Source organism: Mus pahari, chromosome 8 (assembly GCF_900095145.1).
Source record: "Mus pahari chromosome 8, PAHARI_EIJ_v1.1, whole genome shotgun sequence".
Classification (NCBI taxonomy): Eukaryota; Metazoa; Chordata; class Mammalia; order Rodentia; family Muridae; genus Mus; species Mus pahari.
In genome coordinates, this window is record NC_034597.1 from 68,078,637 (window position 1) to 68,100,862 (window position 22,226).

General features: G+C 44.8%; 1 protein-coding gene across 5 annotated transcripts in view; it reads left to right on the plus strand.

Moving 5' to 3' along the window:
* Enox1 (ecto-NOX disulfide-thiol exchanger 1) overlaps window positions 1-22,226 on the plus strand; it is a 549,637-nt gene that overhangs the window by 467,067 nt on the left and 60,344 nt on the right. The gene's annotated exons all lie outside the window — the stretch shown is intronic.

Here is a 22,226-nt window from a genome sequence, read left to right on the forward strand (position 1 = left end):
CACACACACACACACACACACACACACACACACACACACGAAGTAGAAATAATTGCTGTTGGAATTCATGAGTCCTGAGTTGGGGCTACGTAGCTTCAGGAACGATAAACTGCACTTTTGTTGAAGAATATCAGACTGCAATCTGGCCCACTCTTTCCAAAGCCCTATGGACTTTGTAGAATTTGCAGCTGTCATTGGAAAGGGGACAGCTGTGATCTGGGGATTAAGAAAATGGAGCATGTGCTATGAGAAATACTATGGAGAGAGGAAAACCCAAGTACGGAAAGTAAGGGAAATAGAATTAAAAAAAATATCATTGACAGATGTGTGTCTAAACACATCAGTTGGTGAATAATGTTCTCCAACCAATGGGGTCTTTGAGTAAACTTAAAATAATTATCACCATTGCACATGGGTATCCTTTAATTACTCCTTTAAATACACAAACCCAAACAATGCTTTCTGGGTGGAAAAAAAAAAAAAAGGTTGCTTTTGTTTAAACCAGTGAAAGTTGTTAAAGTGGTGGAAAACTGGACAATAAGGTGAACCTAGCACTTTCTGAATTCCCTGAATTCATAATGGTTGCTGTCTTAAACCAAGACCATGAATTTCCTACAAATACGTTTTCATGATTAAGGGTGACTACCTCAAAAGACAAGCCAACCAGGAAAAAAAATACACACCCCCACCCACAAATACATACACACATACATATAGTATATAACACACATACATACAGTATGTATACACACACATGTGTACATATACATACATACAGTGTGTGTACATATATACACACACACATATATACACATACACACATATATACGGTGTACATACACACACACACAAACACATACACATGGGACAACATATTGGGAAGTGATCAATGGCTAGGTCATAGAGATTATGTCTTAAATATCTCTCGCCATTTTAAAGTAATTTTTTTGAGCCCTGGCTCTGAGTCCTAACTGGTTGTTGTTCACAGTGTGTGCTAGACTAATCAGTGAGATTTGGAGGTCAGAGCTAGCCAGGAAAATGTCACTGCAGTCATCGCTCAGGTTCCTGCACTTGGAAAGCCAATACAACAGCTGCTGTGTGAAGCTCCTGGGGTTGTCCATATGTCCCAACAAGGGGTGCAGGGATGGGGCTTGCCAGCATGATAATCTGCCCATTTCCCCAAAGATGAGAATGGCAGTCACAGCCTGCAAGCCACTGTCACACTTCAGGCAGCAGGCCCTCTTTCCCTCCAGAAAAGATGTCTCTAATTCCTTTCAAAGCAGAGAAAACCTTGAGGCTTGTTTTGGTTCGAGAGAGTGTTCTGCTGCATGGGAGAGACACATGCCGGGATCTCAGCATGGGAACACGAGACATGCATCTGTTGCACAAGGAGCTATGGCAGGAATCCTCAGTCATTCGAAGGAACAGTTGCTGGTTCCGTTTGCACAATTGTTCTGCTGCTAGGAAATGCACTTTAACACAAAGGTTTATTTGTTTTTATAGTGTGGTTTGAATTAAACCTGAGACATGGCCCCTTACCTTCTGGAGGTTACAAGTTCAAGGTCTAGGCATCAATAAGGTTAGCTCCTTCCAAGGCTGTGAGAAAGCAGCTGCCCTTCCAGTTAGACTTCAGGCAGCTGGGTCTGCCCGCAGTTTGCAGACACATTTCCCTGCTCTCTGCTTTGGTTTTCATGAGATGCTCTTCTTATATGTGTGTCCAGATTTGTGCTTTTCATAAGAACACGGCTCACTCAAGGTTAGACATTCCACCTGCTCCAGTCTGACTTCATCGTAGCTAATCACATTTGCAATGACCCCCTTTTCCAAATAACCTCACCCTCTGTGAAGGCTGGAACTTCAGTTTACAGATGAGATGGAGTATCTGAAGACTCACGACAGGCACATGGTGATTAAAAGCTTGTATTGAGTAAAGGATGAAGGAACCACAGCCAAGAGGCAAGAACAACATGGCACCTGTGGAGCTCTGGGTTGTGTGACATTCATGCCATCATGCCATCAAAAAGAATAAAGCAGAAGAGGTCAGAGCTGTCTCATTATGCCATGCATGTGGTACCTCCTTAGTACACAGGAGCACTGTGCCCACAGTTTTTGCAATGCTTTCAATGTATTGGATGTTAAGCAGGTACATGGCTATTCTGTGAGGACACATGTTTAAAATGTAGGTGCTTTTTAAGGCTCATATTTCTACCATGTTCCGTCATATAGAAATAAATCACCACAGCTCATTTGAATCTTACTGCTAAGAATCCTCACAGCCATGAAACATGAACTCCGTTCATCGTGGTAATAAATACCTGGGATAAACACACTTGGAGCCTTACGCGTTTTGCCCACGGCTTGGGATAGTTTAGGGCATGGACAGTTGCATGTGTTGTTTCTGGGCCTGTGGCTATGTAGAAGGTTATGATGGAGGGGGTCTGGAGAAACAGAACAGACCATTTTTAGGCAGCTGGAGAACAAAGGGGAGAATAGGGAGTTGGGGTACCAATCCCCCCCAATTCAAGGGCACATCTCAATGACCTGAATTCCTTCCTGCCACAAGGGTTCCTCGGCCTTCCAGAATCAGGCCTTGATAGTTTCTAAGCCTTCAGTGTTATCAGCAATACAAGATCAAACCAGAATAACTCTGATATATGATCATTCCCATGATTCATTTACATTTGAGGGTATTGCTACACACACACACACACACACACACACACACACACACACACATACTAAAGAACCTTAAATGGCCTTAGAAGTAGCGGATGATTTTTAGAATTGCCTTCAGCATCAGCCAGAAGTTTCTAGTTTGTTTCCTCCTTTATTTCCTTGCCAGTATGCTCGTGAGCACCACTCCATTTCTTACATGTTTGTGGAAAAACAAAAACCAACAGTACCGAGCAGAGGTCTTAAAAATGAGAAGCCTTACAGTGACTTTGTCCTGGTGTTTGTTTCTAAGTTTGACCCTACACTACACATGAGTCATAATTTAATAATATTAGACATTTCATACAAGAGGAAATAACTGCTTGTAGCCATGGCAACATGATCACCTTTACCAAGCCATACAACAGCAATTAAGTTAGCCTCTCTCTGCTGGGAGGCTAAGGAGGTTAGGGCCATTTTTTTTTTTTTTTTACTTCCATTCGTATCTTTAGGCATACAAACAAAGAATAAACATTGTAAGCTCTGTTTATCTTTAGATTGCTACACTGAGCCTGTCTTAGTTAGGGTTTCTATTGCTCTGAAGAGACACCATGACCAAGGCAACTCTCATAAAGGCAAGCCTTTAATTGGGGCTGCCTTACAGTTTCAGAGGTTCAGTCCATTATCATGATAGCAGGAAGCATGGCAGCCTGCAGGCAGACATGGTGCCAGGAAGGAGCTGAGAGTTCTGCATCTTCCATGGCATCCAGCAGAGACCAGCATCCTCAGGCAGCTAGGAGGAGGAAGCTTTCTTGGTCAATGGATGGAGCCTGAGCCTAGGAGGGAACCTCTAAAGCCCACCCCCACAGCGACAGGCTTCCTCTAACAAGGCCACGCCTCCTAACAGTACCTCTCCCTGTGGGTCAAGCATACTCAAACCACCACAGAGTGGGTTTAGTAGATCTAATAAAGTAAAATTTGTTCTTTAGATGTATTTAGTTCTATGAATTCTGACAGATGCATTCAGTCATGTGAGACCTCTATGGTAATCCGTCATTTCCATGGCCACACTCTCGGCGCCCCCTGTTCATGCCACCCCACTTCCAGCATCCACCGGCCTGAAATCTACCCTTATGGTTTGCCATTTCTAGGACTTGCTGTCTGCAACCTGTTTAGGCTCGCTGCCTTTGCTTAGCATGCATTGAAGGTCCCTCTGCTGTGTGCTTTGTTCCCTTTACAGTCTATCGTGGAGAATTCCATCGTAAGGAAAAGCTGCAGATCGTTTCTCTAGCCACCGGTTCACAGACGTCTAATGTTGCTTGCACTTTGGGGGTAAACATGCACCAGTTTGCTATGAATATTTGCAGGCCTTCTGTGTAGATGTACCTCTTCATCTGCACGTGGAGAGCTGCCTGTGGTTGGGACACGCAGGAGCATCCTTCTGAAAACACGGCCACTGTGTTTTCCAGAGGACCTGAGCCTGATGAATTACCATGATGCTGAAGGAGTATTCCAGGTGTCCCGTGTCCCGTGTCCTGGTCAGTTAGCCAGTCACTGTTAGCCACTGTCGCAAATGGAGGGTCTGTCTGGTTATGGATCATCCATACTTAAATAGCACTTTTATTTTCATTCATAAGCCCCACCTAAAATACCATATTCTTAAGCATAATCTTAAAAAATTAGATGTTTATTATTACAATTGAGCAGTTTTATAATATGTAATACATTTGGCATCTCTCTCCCTTACCCTCTCTTATTTCTTCTCCATCCCTGTTTACCTCGCACCCCATAAAGAAAAATGCCTCTTCCACATATTCACTTAATTTGGTTTGGTTTTGTACCCCCAAAGAGTTTAACTGTGGTGATCTGTATGATCCTGCATTTAGAACTAATCAAACCTGGTAGGACAGCCAGTGGATATACAACTAGTTCCTATGCCTCCCCCCCCCCCCAACGCCCAGAATCTGTCCACTGCCAATCGATCAGCATAACTGGTAGAGTCCCATACACCCCCCTCTCCATCCATAACCAACTGCTGTGTGGGCAGACTGATGTGGGCCCAGGGCCAGTGGGCACAATTACTATGAGCTCCTGATTGCAAGGCCTATGTCAAGCTTAGGAGATGGAACTACACAGCCCTCTTTCCTGTCTTCTGATGCCTGTGTTATTTCTGTTCCCTCTTCTGCAGTGTTCCCTGAGTTCTAAAGGGGGGGGGGTGTCTCTAAATGTCTTACTTATATCTGAGCCCTCAGCTGTCCTTCAGTCTCAGCATTTGTGTAACCACGAGTCTGTATTAACCTGTTTGCTATATGGTGAAACTTCTCTGACTAAGGTTTTATGAACGTAGCCTCTGTCTGTGGATATAAATATATTTAGAAGGTGTTTTGATGCTAAGTCAATTCAGCTAATCAGAAGTTTTAGGTTCACTCCTAAGGGTTAAGACCTCTTGTGACAAGTTTCAGACCAGGTTTGTAGTACTAGACATAGATCACTTTTTATAGGGTGGGTGGGCCTCAAATCCAATCACGGAGTTATTGGTTACTCCCCAAAGAGTTTTGCCATCATTGTACCAATGGTTACATCTTGCCAGGCCTGGCAGGTTGGTATTATAGCTCATAGAATTGTCACATGGGTGAGACTATTGATGTCTTTACCCCTACCACTACCTCACAACCAGCAGCCACCTGCGTAGCACCACCTGGCACAATAAACATCGACTGGCAGAGAACAAGCTCAGCTTCACCACAGTTTCTCTGTATCCTGCATCTGTTGTGCAGTGTCTTCAGCAGAAGGGTCCCATCAACTTTGAACTGGGTTTTCTGACAGTAAGTTTAGTCGTGCTTCTTTCGGTTAAAAAAAAAAACAGTCAGCCAGGACTGATAAATATTCACAAAAACAACAGGATGCCATTTAAACTGCTGATCACAAAACTGCGTATGATTAATGATGATCATTAGAGCTCCTTCATAAATCCTTTAAACGGGTGCTTTTTAATAGCATTATCACAGACAGTCTGAAAATCAGCCCTCGCAGGCCAGTGAACCATCGGCCTGGGTGGAGCAACAGCTCCCCAATGCTCTAGCTCGCCATCAGCAATGTCCAGGGCTTCTAGCCCTCCTGACAACATTTACCAAGGAGAGATCAGGAAAAAACAACATGAGGAAAAGAGGATTATTATGATGAATACCACTTTAGAAATCAACTAGATATTTTTCTCTCTGTAATCAAAACAGAAGATACATACGGTTCTCTTTATTTGTCATAGCACATGGATAAACATTACTACTTTATAAAAATATAAAGCTTTCAGCAAAGTAAGATTAATCACAGTTAGTTCTGCTAAATATTGGGTGGGAGCTCAACTTTGGAATACAAAGAGAATAAATTCTAGCATTTTGAAGTAGGAACATCAGTGAATATATTTGTCCACTTGGAGATGCTAGGCCCGCCTTCTGTGTGCCTGTTTAAACTACTCAGTTGCTCAGTAAGTACTGTCTTGTGGATATAGAGGAAAGCGTATAGTACGTCCCTCTCCCTAGGCACATGTAGTAAAGCATGTGTATGTGTTAAAAGTCAAGGCAAACTAATGGCAGCAAGTATGGAGGTGCTGGTGGCTGACGTGGTAGTGGTTATCTACTACTGAAGATATTTGCGGCGGCGGTGGTGGTACCATGGTAATAATGGTGGCTGTGGTGACAAAGCTGGTTACCATGGTGATGTTGCCTGTTGTGTTAGCGGCTGTGATATTGAATGTGAAGAGAATGTTGGCTGAGGTAAGAGTATTGCCTGTGTGGGTGATGTTGGCTGTGCTGAAGGATGTTGACCGGAGATGAGAATGTTGGTTATAGTGAGAGTGTCAGCCCTGCCGGGTGACTATGTTGGCTGTGGTGGTAAGGCCATCATGGTGATGACACTGGGTGTGGTGAGCATCGTTGCCTGCAGCGAGAATGTTGGTTGTGGTGATAATGATGTCTGTCATGACAAAGCTGGCTGTGGAGGTGACATCAGTTTTAGTGAGAATGTCAGTTGTGGCCAGAGTATTGCATGTGCCTTGGTGAGATGTGGTAGAGATGTGTAGTGTTTCCAAAATTAGAGAAACATAGGAAAGGAGATCATTTCTTTGTAAAGTGGAAATTCTTGAAGGTGCAGCAATCCTGGCTCTCCCACCTAGCTTTTGAAAACTGAACTGCAGGGAGCCAAGAGACCAGCACCCATAGGTGAGAAAAGAGAGGAGAATCAGAGGGGTTCTAACAGTAGTCTCTGATTTCTTGGTTATTTTCTATTTTTATTCCTAGAGCTGAATTTCTTTCTGAAATGCTTGCCAGTCAGCTCTGAGTGTGACTCACTAGCCTTTGCCTGCTATTTTCTGTTTCAGCTTTATCTGTTCCCTTTTCTGCTGAGCTTTTGGCTTGCTGATCATGTTATTTGATTTCTGAAAGTTTACTTTCTACTCTGGTCATTGCCCTTTTATGTTGTCTTATTTTTATCGCACTGTTGAATTGTNTTCTCAAATCTTTTTGAGGATTCCACTTAGAAAGTTGAAAGGTATTTTTTCTGCTCCTAAGTTTCTACTAAATAATTCCAGAATTGTTTGGGTTTTGTTTTGTTTTGGCACATGTGCATACGTGTGTGTGTGTGTGTGTGTGTGTGTGTGTGTGTGTGTGTGTGTGTGTGTATTTAAGCCTCTCTTTCATATAGAGGCTTGTTCCAAACAAGGTGATGGTTGGTCAACCATTCAAATTTGATATGAGAGCTTGNTTTGCTTTCTTGGAATCTGCAGGGAGATTCCTTGCTGCAGCTAAGACTCCCACNCATGTTAACTCAGGCCTTCTCAGATNCTAGTTACCNGAGTGTGTGTTGACCACACACTTCATCCTAAGGAAAGTTTAGGAATCCCACAAGTGCCCAAATCTATCATATGCTGTGATTTCTCAGAATTCCCTTTTTGCTCTTACTGCTCTTATCATTTAATCATTGACAGATATTTTAGTTAAGCCTCTGGAGGAAGGGGACACACACACACACACACACACACACACACACACACACACACACTGCATCTGTTATCTTATTAAGCAGGAGCCTGTTTCAAGGGCTTTCACTTTAATCACATCCTTGCCTGAATGCTCAGGTAGCAAATGGCCAAGACAAAGGAAGAGGAGGCTGGAAGATATTAAAAATTGTGTGGCCACCCAGAAACATAGGAAGAACATCAAGAAAGTTTTATGAGTGTCTAAAAGGAAGGAACAAGGAGTCTAGACCAGTATTTTTGAAATAAAATGGTGACTTTCTTAGTTAGGGTTTCTATTTCTATTGCTCTATAGAGACAGCATGACCATGACAACCCTAATAAAGGAAAACATTTAATTGGGGCTGGCTTGCGGTTTAGAGGTTTAGTTCATTATTGCCACGGTGGGATGTATAGTGGCTTACAAATACACATGGTGCAGGGGATGTAACTGCGAGTTCTACATGGGATCAGCAGACAACAAGAAGGGAATGAGACATTTGGCCTGGCTTGAGCGTCTGAGACCTCAAAGCCCCACCCAACAGTGACACACTTCCTCCAACAAGGCCACACCTCCTAACAGTGCCACACCCTATGGGCCTATGGGGACCATTTTCATTCAGACCACCACGGTGGCCCAAGATGAAAGGCAAAGTACGAAGTTGAAATGGTATAGGTAAAGGAAAACGAGACAGGAAAGTAAGAGCCGAAGGAGCTGAAATATGCAATGAAAAGAAATGGCCCACTCCAGTAGCCATGTCATCTTTTCCCTGGTCCTGGGACAGAGAAAAGGGGGGGGGGAGGGAGAAAAAGAAGAAGTGGAGGAAAAGGAGGAGAGGCGGAAGAACATAAGCATCAGATCTGGGGATTCCAAGAAGCCTCCGTTCAGGGGCTGTGTGAAGCTGAGCTGTGCAGGGCGGTCTTCGTGGAGCTGAAGGAGGCAGAGGCATACCATGGAAGATGCCTACAGAGGCCAGCCCACCTCTGCTGACTGCTACTGTCTAGTCCAGGATGCTGGCACAAACCCAGAGCAAGAAGAGAAGAAAAGGACAAACCATTCGAGCGGAAGACATTCAAATGTTGTAGCATGATTAGTTGTGCCTTAAGAATTTCTATGGAACATTTGGATTGAGCATGGTGAGTAGGAAAAACCGCAGAAGGATCGTTCTGGAGTTTGGGCCAAAACACATCATGAAAATCTCCCTTCTAAAAAGAGTTTGTGGACCTCAGTTGTCCCTCTGTAAGGAAGAAACATCGCGTGCACAGTGATCCAGCTGACAGTTCATCCAGGAAGAAGTTTGCTAACAGTATTACCATAATGTTTTTAATACAGGAAAACACACACCAGAATAGAATCCAGTACCACTGTACAAGGGATTTCACGAGAATGTACCAAAGTAGGGTTTCTTTTAAAAGCTGTAAGGCCTTCAGCCTTAAAAGGTTTAAAAGAGACGCATGTGTGTAAATAGACAAGTACACATAAAAACCTGATGTCTTTGCAAGCTGCGAGGGTCGAGACATGGCCCCATTCTTAGACCATTCTATTTCATCCACCCAGATGCAGCTCCTTTCTTTCTGCTCTAAAAATTACTCCCAAGGTTTTCCCACATTCATATTAAAAGTCACCGGCATTTGCCTAGAGGCAGAAAGCCTCACACACAGGGACATCTTAAATGCACCTTTAAAAAGGTTCAGTCATTAAACACGATGTGCACCAGAGCCTCCTCATTCAGAATCTGTCGTGGGTCCCCCTTCCTTTTCCTTTGACCTCAGAGTCTGTCCTTTATTTTCTTCCCATCTTGCTGCCCTTACTTTGGCTCAAGGCATTGCAACAGTAGCCCACGTGTTGGAAGTACCTTAGAGGCTTCAAGGTCATTTGTGGAGTGCGCCAGCAGCCCCCCCTCCACACACACACCCTCTGTGTCTTCTGACATTTGCAGATGGCCTTCTCCCAAACTCCTAGAGGTGGTGGCATCTCGCTTCAGAGTGGGGCTCTTGAAGACATCTTGAGCTCCATTTAGAACCAGAAACCCAAACCAAGCTTCTCCAGTCGCCTGTGTGGAATGCTCACCCCTGACATCCGTTAAGAATGTGAGGGTTTTCACAGCGTGTTCCTGCTGGGCTGTGGATGAGACAAAAGGACTGTGCCTGATGGTAGCACAAAAGAAATCCCCTCGGAGTTTCCTTGGCTCCTGCCTCAGGCCAGCTACTGGCTGTCTTGCTGTCTTCCCAGAACAGTAATCATATGCTCAAAGAAGAGACTTTCTTTGCCCACACTGCCAAGGGCACGGAGACGATGAAGACACTGAGCAAGGGGAGGGCCAAGCCGACCCACTTGACTCTTTTCTATCCTGCTTTGGGAATAGAGGCCTGTCAGAGCCTTGGGTTCTCCACCTAGCCAGTGGGTCCTGCCGAACTCACTGATGTTTGTTGTCAGTAAACGAGGTCATCCCTGTGAACACCCTGAAAGGCAGGTCTGCAGTGCAGACAGTGCCACTGCATCCTAGGTAAAAATATGATGGGCTGAAAACTTAAAGTAAGTAATAACCGGGTTTCATAAAGTGAAGCCCAGGCAAACCTGGGGGCATGGGCCCTATGTGGCCTATGCTGATATATCTGCCCTCTCATGAGGAATTTCTTCCCTCCCTCCACCTCCCCAAAGTACCTTTGGACGTCTCTCTATCTCAGGATCCCACATCTAGAATTCCAGGCAAGAAACTAAGTCCTACGGGTGTCAACTGACTGATGGAAGGCAATGTGGAAACTCCAGCTCCGGTCCCTCTGACCACAGCCCCTGTCCTGTCTCTGACACCGTCACTTTGTGAGCCACGTTTGCTTGTACATCAGTGCCTCGGCACAATATCCGTGGCAGCAGGAGCCTGGTGGAACATTCTAGCCCTGGTAGCAGCGGACGGAATCACATTAGCAGCCTGTTTGCTGCCTCTCAGTCACAGGCCCCAATTTGGCCTTCGCATTAGCAGAGAAAGCGCTAGCAAAAGGACACTGACAAGCACACGGCTTTCATTTATTGAATTTAAACCAGGAAAATAAATCTCTTCACTTCTGGGAGGGAAAAGAAAAAGCCCTAATGAAACCTAACTCTTGGAGGCGCATCGCATCCTGATTTCTCTCACGCCTCCATTAATTAATCTGATCATCAAATGCTTCCTCGTTAGTAATCATCGCTCTGAAAAATAACGGGGCCCATGGCTGAATCAATGCAGGAGAAACAACAGCACCGCCCCGAGGACCCTTCGAACCAGTCGCCTTCTCTGCCCGTTCTGCAGTGAGGGATCTCAGTTGTCCAGTAGCCTTGTCGCTGTCACCGGGACTGTCGGGAATGAGGACCTTTGTCTATGCCACTCTGCAGGCAGCGTGGAGAGACCTTGGAGTGACCTTCCCGTGCAACACTGCCTTGGGAAATTGCCTCCTGACTTATGTGCGCTATTATGCTATGAGTACCAGGTTTATGGTGGAAAGGATCTTTTCTGGAATGCAGTAAATCAAAATGGAGTTTTGCCACAGACACAGTCTGGCCTCTTCCGCTTGACCACTGCCATTTCTCTCCTTCCAGCCACAGATGCTAAAATGAATCCTGGCCTTGACTTCAGTTCTTCATTGTCTGCCAATGCACGGCACCTCTGCTCACTCACCATAAAGCCCCAAGCCCAGCACTGGCACCCTTGGCTGCCCACACATACTGGGTGTCCCAGCCCAGCCAGCCCAATGGCATCCTCCTCCTCCAGATCCTGGATACAGTTGGGAGTGCATCCTGCTCTAGGCTGCCTCCTGCAGCTGCTTAAAAGGGGCGACAAGGAAATTGGTGCAACTGTCCAATTTCTTTCTCATCTGAAAAGAATGCCATGAAGAGGAAGGAGGCAAGGAGACAGTGAGGACAAGAATAGGCAGAACGCAGGGCGTGGTGGCACACGCCTTTAATCCCAGCACTCGGGAGGCAGAGGCAGGCGGATTTCTGAGTTCGAGGCCAGCCTGGTCTACAAAGTGAGTTCCAGGACAGCCAGGGCTACACAGAGAAACCCTGTCTCGACAAACAAAACAAAACAAAACAAAACAAAACAAAACAAAACAAAACAAAAAAGAGTAGGCAGAAGGGGGTAAGTGCTTATTTGAATAAGTGAATACATGCAGAAGAAAACGGAGACGGTACGTGGAGTTTCCTGGATCTTTGGTATTTTGGGTTTTTACTTTTCCATTCTGTGCAAAAATATAAACTCAACTGATGAAAACTTAGCAACATGATATAAATATAGAGATACATTGTTCATAGTAGCTCTACCCTGCTAGCTGACTGGTTAACATCGGCCTTTACTCTTCCAACATCTTCTCTCTTCATGCACATATAAGGATGTAGCACTAATCACACTGAGGTATTGACCAATGGGATAGCCAGACTTAGTCAGTTTGAAGTGTCTGCAACTGTAACCAAAGTATAGAACTGGGAATTCAATTCCAAGATGTTAGACGGTTAGTTAAAGACTATGTTTTCTCCTCTGTTTAACAAAGCACCCAGAATAGTCATCAAGGGGAACTTAAACAGAGTTACTGCCCAATCTGGCCCTTCCTTTATGGACCACCCACTTCAGGCAGCTGATGAGGGGAAACACCGGTGGCATGGGTTCTCATCTGGATGCTGCTTCTGCAGTCTGGCTAATTCCTAACTAGCTTTTGTATCTGTCTGTCTCTCTTTCTCCCTTCTTCTCTCCATCTTCATCCCTCCCCTCTACCCCCTCTGTTATACCCCCTCTCCTGCCCTCTGTCACCCCTCCCCATTTGTCACTAACCAGTCTCCTCCTCTGTTATCCCCCCCTGTGTTACTCCTTCCCCCATCACCCCCTATCTCCCCCTTTATGACAACTCTCTCCCTCTATCACCCCTCCCATCTCCCCCTCTGTCATCTTCCCCTTTGTCACCTCCCCATCACCTCTGTTACACCCCTCCACCTGTTATCCCCCCATCACTCCCCCTTTTACCTGGCATCTGTATTTCTCACCTCCACAAACATACACAGGGATAGTTTTAACAAATAGCCACAGCGTTTCTATGTTTTTCAAAGTTCTATGGAAGACTAGGGTGAAAATACATGCAAGCTTTTGTCATAGGTTTCCAAGAAGGGCATATTATAGTCATGCTTAGGAAGGAAAGGCCAGCTCTGCAGTGAGCAGTTTTCTGTTCTCTTGATGCATTCTGTTGGCTTCCCATACCCACCCCCATACAGCCACTGTCCCTGTCTTAGGTCTGTCACCACCTCTTCATTCAAAGGCAGGTGTCCCTTAGGTGTTCAGTGAATAGGTCTCACAGGTTGTCGGTGTGGGCACTCACTGGAAACAGTGACAAAAACGTGCTCCTCTTGTTATAAATGAATGGAGCACAGAGGAAGAGAGATAAGGAGTGGGGGCGGTTTCGATACAGTGGGGATCAACATAGCCAAGTACTGATCAGTGAAAAATTAATAAAATAGAAAAAATTGGTTAGTTAGAAACGAGACCTGGTAAACAATATTTAAAAGGCAAACAAAGTTAAACCCATAAACCCAACAGCGTGACTGCATGAAGGCAGCAAGGAGACCTTTGGGACACATGTCTAAGCCCAGATGGTGAGACTTTTAAGTCAAGTATCCTATCAGTATCGAATCAGATGAAATTGAGAGTCAGGCTAAGCTAATCCTAGAAATCAAGTTAGCAGCCTACGTTTTGTATTCTAGGAAGAGGTACAGATCGATTAGCGGGGCAAGTTCTCCATACCTCCTAGGGCAGATGTTGCTGGTCTCTTAGAGCTCATGCAGAAGAGGGGCCAGAAGGAGTTTACATGGCTAGCATGCGCCATGCGACACAGAGAGCTGTGTGAGGCGAGGAGGGCATCCAGGCTAAATACAGTTATAATCACTGTTTATTGCGGCTTTCTGTTGTATGTCTCCCATGTCTATAGTTCAGCTAGAAGAGCACTCAGAGACAGAGATGGGAAGATCTAACATTTGAGGCCAGGCTATGCTGTGTAGGGAGGCAAGGCCATCATGGCCTACACCGTAAGACCCTGGCTCATTAAAAGCAAATAACAACAAACAATACTGATAACAACTGGAAGGAAAAAGAATCTACAGCTTAAAGCAAGCAAATCTGAGACAGTTCAGAGGCTGACCAGCTGTAACGGGACAACCTGCCCCTCAGAAAAATGGCGTTTATCTGCCTTTGCTCTCTCCTGGCTAAGGAGGAGTGGCCCAGAAGGAGGAACATGGAGACAGGGATCCATCTTTACTGTGGGACTGCTAAAGGGTGGTGCTCTAAATTGACCTAAGTGTATTCAAATAACTGGGAGGGTTTAGGGAAATTAGGAGACTTCCTCTGCTTCCTTAATTGGAAGGAAACATGGCTATCTATTTATGAAGTTTCTTCTGGAGACACCTAAAGATTCAAAACACCAAATATGTGTGGTGTTCTTCTCTTCTGGGCCTGATTGGGCTACAGAGCAAGTTCAAGGCCATCTTGGACAACTTTGAGGGGGGGTGGGAATTGTCTTAAACTACAAAGTTAATAAAGGGCTAGAAAGACAGCTTGAGTTAGAAAGCTTATATAGTATGTACAAAGCTGTAGATTTAATCCTCAGAACTAGGTTGGAGGTCATAGAAGGGTGAGTTAAAGTTCTCCCCCACCCATGTGCCTATTCCAATTAAAAATCCTAGCATTGCACCAGAGAGGCCAGTCTCGGAAGTACCCGCCATTGCTGATGATGTAAGAATGAACTCTGTCTGGGTTGGCTATGAAAGGAGCTGACACCGAAGATCGTTTACAAAAGACCCCTCCAAAGGGAGGACACAGGAGTTTGTGCTCTAGTTACGGTGCAGGGTTTTCTCACTGGCCCCTCTCACCATGACTTCTTTAGAAACACTACAGAGAACGAACTTATCTCTTGGCCTTGGCAGCCCGTCGCAAGACCCATCTGTTCAATCAGGACTTCATTTGATTGAAGTGAATGGGCCAACCTGGCTGGAAAGCAGGTTAATATTGTAAATTTCTGTACATGTGTCCAGAGGTTAGGGTGATAACCAACTCCTATAACTCCAGGGGGGGGGGGAATGGTAAGAATGAATACACGCCAGCAGATTGGATTAGCATCTGCAGAGGAATTGCTAGCGCAGGCAAAGGAGAAAATCCATCCCTACTTCAATGGGGCATTTGACACCCTCGTGTGAATTGTATGAATACTGTTAATTCACGTCTGTGTTTTGAAAAATCGGCTGAAGGGAGACAACTAGCCCGAGTAGGGTGGAGGCAGACAGCAGACCTTTCTGTCCAAGTATCAATCTGCAGTCCCCAGTACCGCCCACTCATGTTTGTTAAAAGCCACTTGACCTGGCTGGGTCAAACACTGCTATTTTTACAAAGAGGATAATGACAGCATTTTATGGAACTCAGTACCTTTGGCCACTCAAGAAACCTCCCATTACTTAGGGGATGGGATGTTCCTTAGACTCATAATGTCCCACTGGTAAATATTGTTTATTTAACTTCCAAAGAAAGTGAAAAACAGAAAACTGAGCTGACCCTGCAAATTATACACCTCCAGGTTTAAAACAAACGAACAAAATGTGAAGAAGAGAAAATAGGTTCGAAAGTCTTCCCAAACATGTTTGTATCATGACCATGAAGAAATTAATTAGTATATTGTTTTGCAAAGCTACCTCAGGACTCATGAGGCAGTTTTGATGGTAGAATGACTAGCAGAAAAGGGGAGAGCAGAGATGCAGAGTGGCTTACTCAAGGCTGCACAGCACATTCCTCTGTAGTGCTAGTGTGTGGCTTCTTTGCCCTTCTACCTACCCCAAGCTATATTTCTTTTTAGAATAACGTTGTCTTATAGGAACATGGGATCTAATGACTAATAAGCCCAGTGGGTTACGTGAATGCCAAAAATTACCTGTCTTTCCCACAAACTCCTCCCAAGGGCATCGTCAAGCAAATTTAAAACCACAGCAGATGAGACAGTTCCTACCAACCCCCAGTCATTGAACCAAGGTCACAATTTACCTCTCTTAGTGGACAAACTGCCCAAAATAGACAATATCTAAGCACACTAGACACATACCCTTTGCAAGCCTTTCCCTCTAAATCATTAAGTGAAACTGGTAGTAGTAATGATAAGGAAGTATATAGACAAGCTTGAGATTGTCTTAGAGTGAACTTCAGCTGTATTTATGTGTATTTATATCTATAAACATGAGATACAGTGCAACAAACAGGGAGAAAACACACAGCAACAGTTTTCTGCACCTGCCAGCTTGAACTTCGACCCTCTCTGGTGGCAAACATGAGTTTATAAACCATTATCTCGTAAATAAAAGCAGATTGCAATTAAAACCAAACATACACAAAAGCACTGTTCAGGCAATTACTAATGATGTCATGAATGCTATGCACTGACTTGTCTCTTAGTTTCAAAGCAAACAATACAAAAAGAACATACACAATGTTCAAAATAGCAACTTTCGATACAAATGTTGCACACACAGGAACTAAAATGTGGACTTACCATCAAAAACCAGACAGGATTTCATAGTTCTCTGTCCCACTTTTGAATTTTAAGCAGAGATTCTTGAAGTCTTCCTGTGTGATGGTTAGATGTACTCAAGCTTTGTAGTAACTGCGCTGTAGCCATTCACTTTGAGTCTATTGTTGAAATCCAAAGTGTATATAATACTAAAGCAAGAATAAATTACCCTGAGTTAAAAATGGAGGAGCTATGTGTTGGGGTAGAGAAATGGCTCAGCAGTTTAGAGTGCTTCTTGATCTTGGGAAGGACCTAGGTTCAGTTCCAGCACTCCCATGGTGGCTTGCCACCACCTGTAACTCCAGTTCCAAGGGATCTGCTGCCCTCTTCTGCAGGCTCCAGCACACATGTCGTTAATGCACATAAATTCAAGCAGGTACACGCACACATAAAACTGATACATGAATCTTTTTAGAGATGCGTGCAGAAGAGACTGTCTGTATGTGCCATGGTGAGCCTGCATGTGAAGGTAGACTGGGGAGGGACTGAGAGATGGGCACATGGTATTATGTAAATATCTCTGTGGAACAGAGGAGTGGACCAATCTAAAGACTATACATGTTTCATTAAATGTGGGAAGTACTGGGAACAATCCTTTAGCATTTAGATCAATAGATTTTGTGGAGGAGGTTATCACTGATTTTGCACAGTGGTTAGTGTGTGATTTGCTGGCACACTATGGTAATGAGTGGACCTTTGATGGGTTTAGTCACTGCTTTAAAATTCAGTATCACTATGCCTAACTCCTGCATTGCAGTCAAGTAACTTGGAAGTAGGGACACCCCCCCTCCTCCTGCAAGCTTAGACCCTCAACATCTTGTATCTTAGTGGTTTCCTATGTTTTTCCATCCTCCCTGTGGCTCTAGAAGTCTTATAAAACTTATATTACCCTTTGGAAATTTTGCTTTATTCAAAAGCTTCTTCCCTCCCCCTCCCAACACATCCAGTCATACCTCTCTCTAACACAAGAAATCCTATTTTATTAAAGGTCAGTCCCAGAGAATTCGGACCGCTTTAGCTCAGAGATGCCATTTTCTGAGGGCTTTTTCTTTCTTCTCCTGACCCAAACACCCTGGAAGATCTCTCTCAGAGGTACACAAACATCTTTCAAGTCATGCCTTTTCTCAGACTTGGGGGACAGAATCCCTGCCAGCAAACTCCCTTTGGGGGATACAAGTTGCTTTATGTCTCAGAACTCCAATAGGACCCAAATAAACCCTGTTTCTGCTTTCTCACTTACATCCCCAGTGTCCCAAGAGCCAGGGTACCCATAGGCTTGCCCGCCCCCACCCAGGCTCATGGTCTTGATCTCTCAGGGACTGGTCCCCAGCAGGCCTGCACCTGGGGTCTTTCAGCTGTGGCATTAGGTTCTTAACAGGAGGGTCAGAGGATAGGACCATGCCCCCAGACATTCCTGGGCTATAAATGAAGCCCGATCCCATCAAAAACAAGAGATCGCCTTTCTGCCTAGCAATGAGAATGGCATTTAAAATTCAATATCAGGAAAGATATTGACGAGATTAAGGGCCTGGAGGAATTGATTTATGAGGAAAGACCCAAGGAATTAAATATGTATAGCCTGGTGTAATAGGATATTAGCTCTGAACACAATTTCATTTCTAAGATCCGGCGCTCCTGTTATCAGTCATCGGAATGAGGAGTTCTCTCCAGGAGATGTCCCTCCCCCAGGGGTCACCCTGCCCTAGGCAGAGGAAGGGAGGTGCCAGGATTGATACAAGGGCCACAGCTTGGTGTTCCCCCCCATCCCAACGTAAAATCGAAGTGCATTTTCATCCCCAGGTGGGAGCAGATGACATTTCCAGCTAAAATAGATCTTCCATAGTTTCACTGCCTCTTGCAATGAGAAAATTCCAGCAAGTGCCATCTCTCCCTTTGCAGGTACGGAATGGTATGCCCACCCTCCTCTTGAGCCACACTTCCCTTCAGTCGTCAGAAACACCACCCCACATGCTTGCATTTAGGGGTAGCCTTGCTCTCAGGTTGTGAGCATGCTCACTAGATTTCTACATCTCAACTTTCCCTCCCAGCTGGAGACAGGCTCAGGATTTTCAGGCTTAGAGTAAAACAGGCACAGATGAACTGGCATCCTCAGCAGGGGCCCCAAGTTGACATCCCTCAACAGGCTTAGCATCGGGCAAGAACCAAAGCAGAATGAAGAGGTAGAAAGCATGAAGAGCCCTGGAAGATGTGTCCAGGTGAAATATCTACCACTCTAGCATGAAAGGGTGAAGGGGTGTGTGTCCCCATCTCAGAGCTATAGCAGGTCACCAAGCTGACAACGCTGACCCCGTGTGAAGTCATGCTGCAGGCCAAAATAATTGAGGAAATCCGGTTAGAGGCCAGGCATATGGACACTGCAAGGATGCTCAAGGGCATTGCCATGGAGACTAGCCATTCAAAGTGCTGATCCAGTGGACCATCTAGGCATACCCACCATGGTCTGGGGTGGAAAAATTTTCAGGAAATTTCTGGCTTCACTTCCTTAGGTGATACTCTACTGTCCTTCAAGACGTGTCCCAGTGACCCGAGCAGCTGATGTATAACAAATCTATCAAAGTAGATATAACTGTTAAATCCAAGTCAAAATGACCGAAACACGTTGAGTTTAAATGTATGCTGTTCCATGGATTGAAAGATTCAGTGGGTAGGTTCTCCAGTGGGACAGTGATTCAAAGGACAGCCCCCCCCAACCCCTACCCCCGAGCCTGTTCTTCTGACCTGGAATCTGATCACCCAAAAGTCCAGGGACTGTTTTGTAAAGTACATGGGCCATAGTCCTTATTCGAGTGTAATGTGTTGTCCTGTTAGTTACTGTGTTTGTATTAATATCTTCGTGACCCTTCACTTTGAAGACAGGGCCCCTGAATTATTTTCCTTCTGTATCCTCCACATTATCCAGCCGAGTGGGAGGCTCAGAGCCGATTGAAGGAGTAGATCTAAGCAGATTGTCTTAGGACCGAGTATAGAGCTAATCCCTGGTGAAAGGTTGGAGTAAAGATAAGAGGGAAGGAGGCTGGGAGAGCGAGTCAGTGGGTCAGTCACTGTCATTAGAGCTCAGGTTGAATCAAAGTGTCTCCATCAGCCTGAATTTAGAAAGGATGGTCACTCCTGCCACCACAGAAGGCACAAAACCAACACTGTATTTCAAGGTCTTCTCCATCTGTGACATCTGCCACCTCTGTCCCCGTACCATGCTCTAGGCTGCCTGAGAGCTCTGAGTTCTCACCACTGCAAGTACCCATTGCCAGTGCTGGTCTACGCGATACAAGCCACATACACCGTCATCTCTAGCGTCCCCAGGATCTGACCCTATGTCATCTACTAACGTTACGTCAGTAGCAAGATTACAAGACTTAGGAAACAAAAACTCAAGGAAGGCTGTGCAGCTTTTAAACGAAAGCTCAGTCCAGCAGACTGCACATAGCAGTGCTCACAATAAAGTCCCCCAGGGCCTGTTCCCAAGAGGGAATGATGAATGCCCAAGTTCAGGTCCTCACTAGGAAGATTGTTCTGATTTCCATTTAAAACTGATGGTGCACCATGGTCGCCAAGTTAGAAATTGCAGTTTGAGGTAAGAAAATTGAGCCATGTAAGCGATAGCTCTCTCCTAGAGAGTGCGACCTCAGGTTCATGACATCCATGAGCCCATGATTCTCCCATCTGTAAAAATGGAAATGTGACCTCACTTATTCTAGGGCTCCAGATAACATTCGGAATGTTCTTTGAATTTGTTAGAAGGGAAGACCCACTACGTACCAAAGTCTTCATCTCCGAAGAGCATTACAAATGATCTCATTAAATCCATAGCCTAGAAATATCACGCCGCGTCAGGTACAGCATTTATTTACCTGCTTGTTGTCCGCTGGAGTGTTTCCACTTGATTGGCATATGGATAATTGTCTAATTGGAACACACTCAATTGTAACCACCCAAGAATGTAATAGTGCATCTGCTTAATGCCATACTCTCAAATGTTAAATTAAAATTATGCTGCAGTCAGCCAATCCAACCGGGAGACACTTCTGATTAGGTTCTAGCTGCCTGTGAATGTCTGTAATTGAGGCTCGTTGGTACTTAAAAATTCAAACTAGAAAGAATATTATACAGTCTCATAAATTTCAATGAAAAGGACCAGAAAAGCTAACTTAAGTTGTCTAGTTGTAAACTATCTCACTGTTTTTATAGGGTGCCTAGTCAAATGAAGGATAGCAGTTTGAATCCCCACTGTTTTTGAATACATAGATACTAGATTCTTGAGTTTATACTTTGTAAACCAAAGAAAGCATTACTTTTATAGAATGCACAAAGTAAGAGTATTGGAAGTTTCTTCGGGGGTCAGGAGAGAGTGGACATGGGGAATACATAACACAATTAATAAATCCATTGATTGGAATTATTTAACCTTTTAGGGAATATTCTTCAGATTTTCAGGATAGCTAGAACTGCTAAAATAATGAATCAAATGTGTCAAATGGAGCCATATTTCTCCTCTGGATTTTTTTTTTTAAATATCTGTATGCCTAGAACAATAAATTATCCAGTGAGGGAGGCTAGATCATTTTTGTCCCTTCTCTTTTCGGAATCATAGTTTGATTACATACAAGAAGGAAAAAAATAGGGCAAGCATTCATTCATCTCTCCATCCATTCACTCATTTACCACCTACTGTATATCATATAAACAAAAATTTTTAACTATTATTGATGAAATTCATCTAGTTGACATGCATATAAAATGTGACACAGCAGCAAGTGCTTTGGAAACAGAGAAGGTAGATCAGCTACTGTTGCCTGAGAGCTTGAAAGATGTCTTCCTGAAGAACCCAGGGCATGCCACCTAGTTTATGTCCAAGCTAGACTTACTGAAAGGAAGGATCCTCAGTTAAGGAAATGCCTCCTTAAGATCTGGCTGGAAGTTGTTTTCTTAGTGATTGATAGGGCAAGGACCAGCCCATTGTGGGTGGAGCCATCCCTAGGCCTGGTAGTCTTTGGCTCCCGGCTCCGTCAGAAAGCAGCCTGAGCAAGCCTTGGGGAGCAGTAAGCCGCACAGCCCGCCTCGGGGGTCTCTACACCAGCTCCTGCCTCCAGGTACCTACCCTGTTTGAGTTCCTGTCGGGGCTCCCTTTAGTGATGCGCTGAGATGTAGAAGTGGGAGCCAAATAAACCCTTTCCTCCCCAAGCTGTGTCTGGTCATGGTGTTTCAGCACAGCAATAGTAGCCCTAAGTAAGGCACAAGGCTATTGGATCTAATTGTGTTGCTTGCCCTGGATTCACATTGTGAATTCACATTTCTTTAACCAGCGAGCCCTTTAGTTCTTGTGGAGTTCAGGATGGATATCAGTGGGACAGGCAGCATCCAGAGAAAGGCTGGTGACACTGGTGACAGCAAGGCATAGGTAAGAGAACAAGCAGGGTTGTGAGGGTTACACCAAGAGAGGAGGAGAGAGGTGGTTAACAGGCACAGTCTGAAACATAGCTAGTTAAGGGGCTAGTGAATACTGAGAGAAAGCAAGGGTCTAAAAGACCAACTCTGTAAACAGCCAACACATGTAGTGTGCGAGCTAAAGCCCCAGGCATACGTAACATCACTGCAGAGAGCATGCTGGGAGAAGAAAAGAAGCTGGTATAAGAGCTGATGATGTCAGAACAGTCAAAGTGGAGTGCTAAGGACTGGAGCCTCATTGTGGCCAGTGATAGTGACTCCCAGCTCTGGTTACTCATTAGGATTGTTATTTGTGGAGGCTTAGGAAAGTAATCAATGCCTGGGCATCACCTCTAGTGATTTGGAGTTAACTGGGCTTCCAGGAAGCAAGCAGTAGTAGTATTCAGGGGGAATGGAGAACCAATAATCCTTGAGTGCTCTTTTAAGAAATGTAAATAAAACTCAGAACTTGCAAGCATCTGATGCACTGCTGGTGGTCACGGGGGGGGGGGGAGTAGAAAATGGGCTCTTTGCAAAAGAGCCACATCCCGAGTGGTCCAGG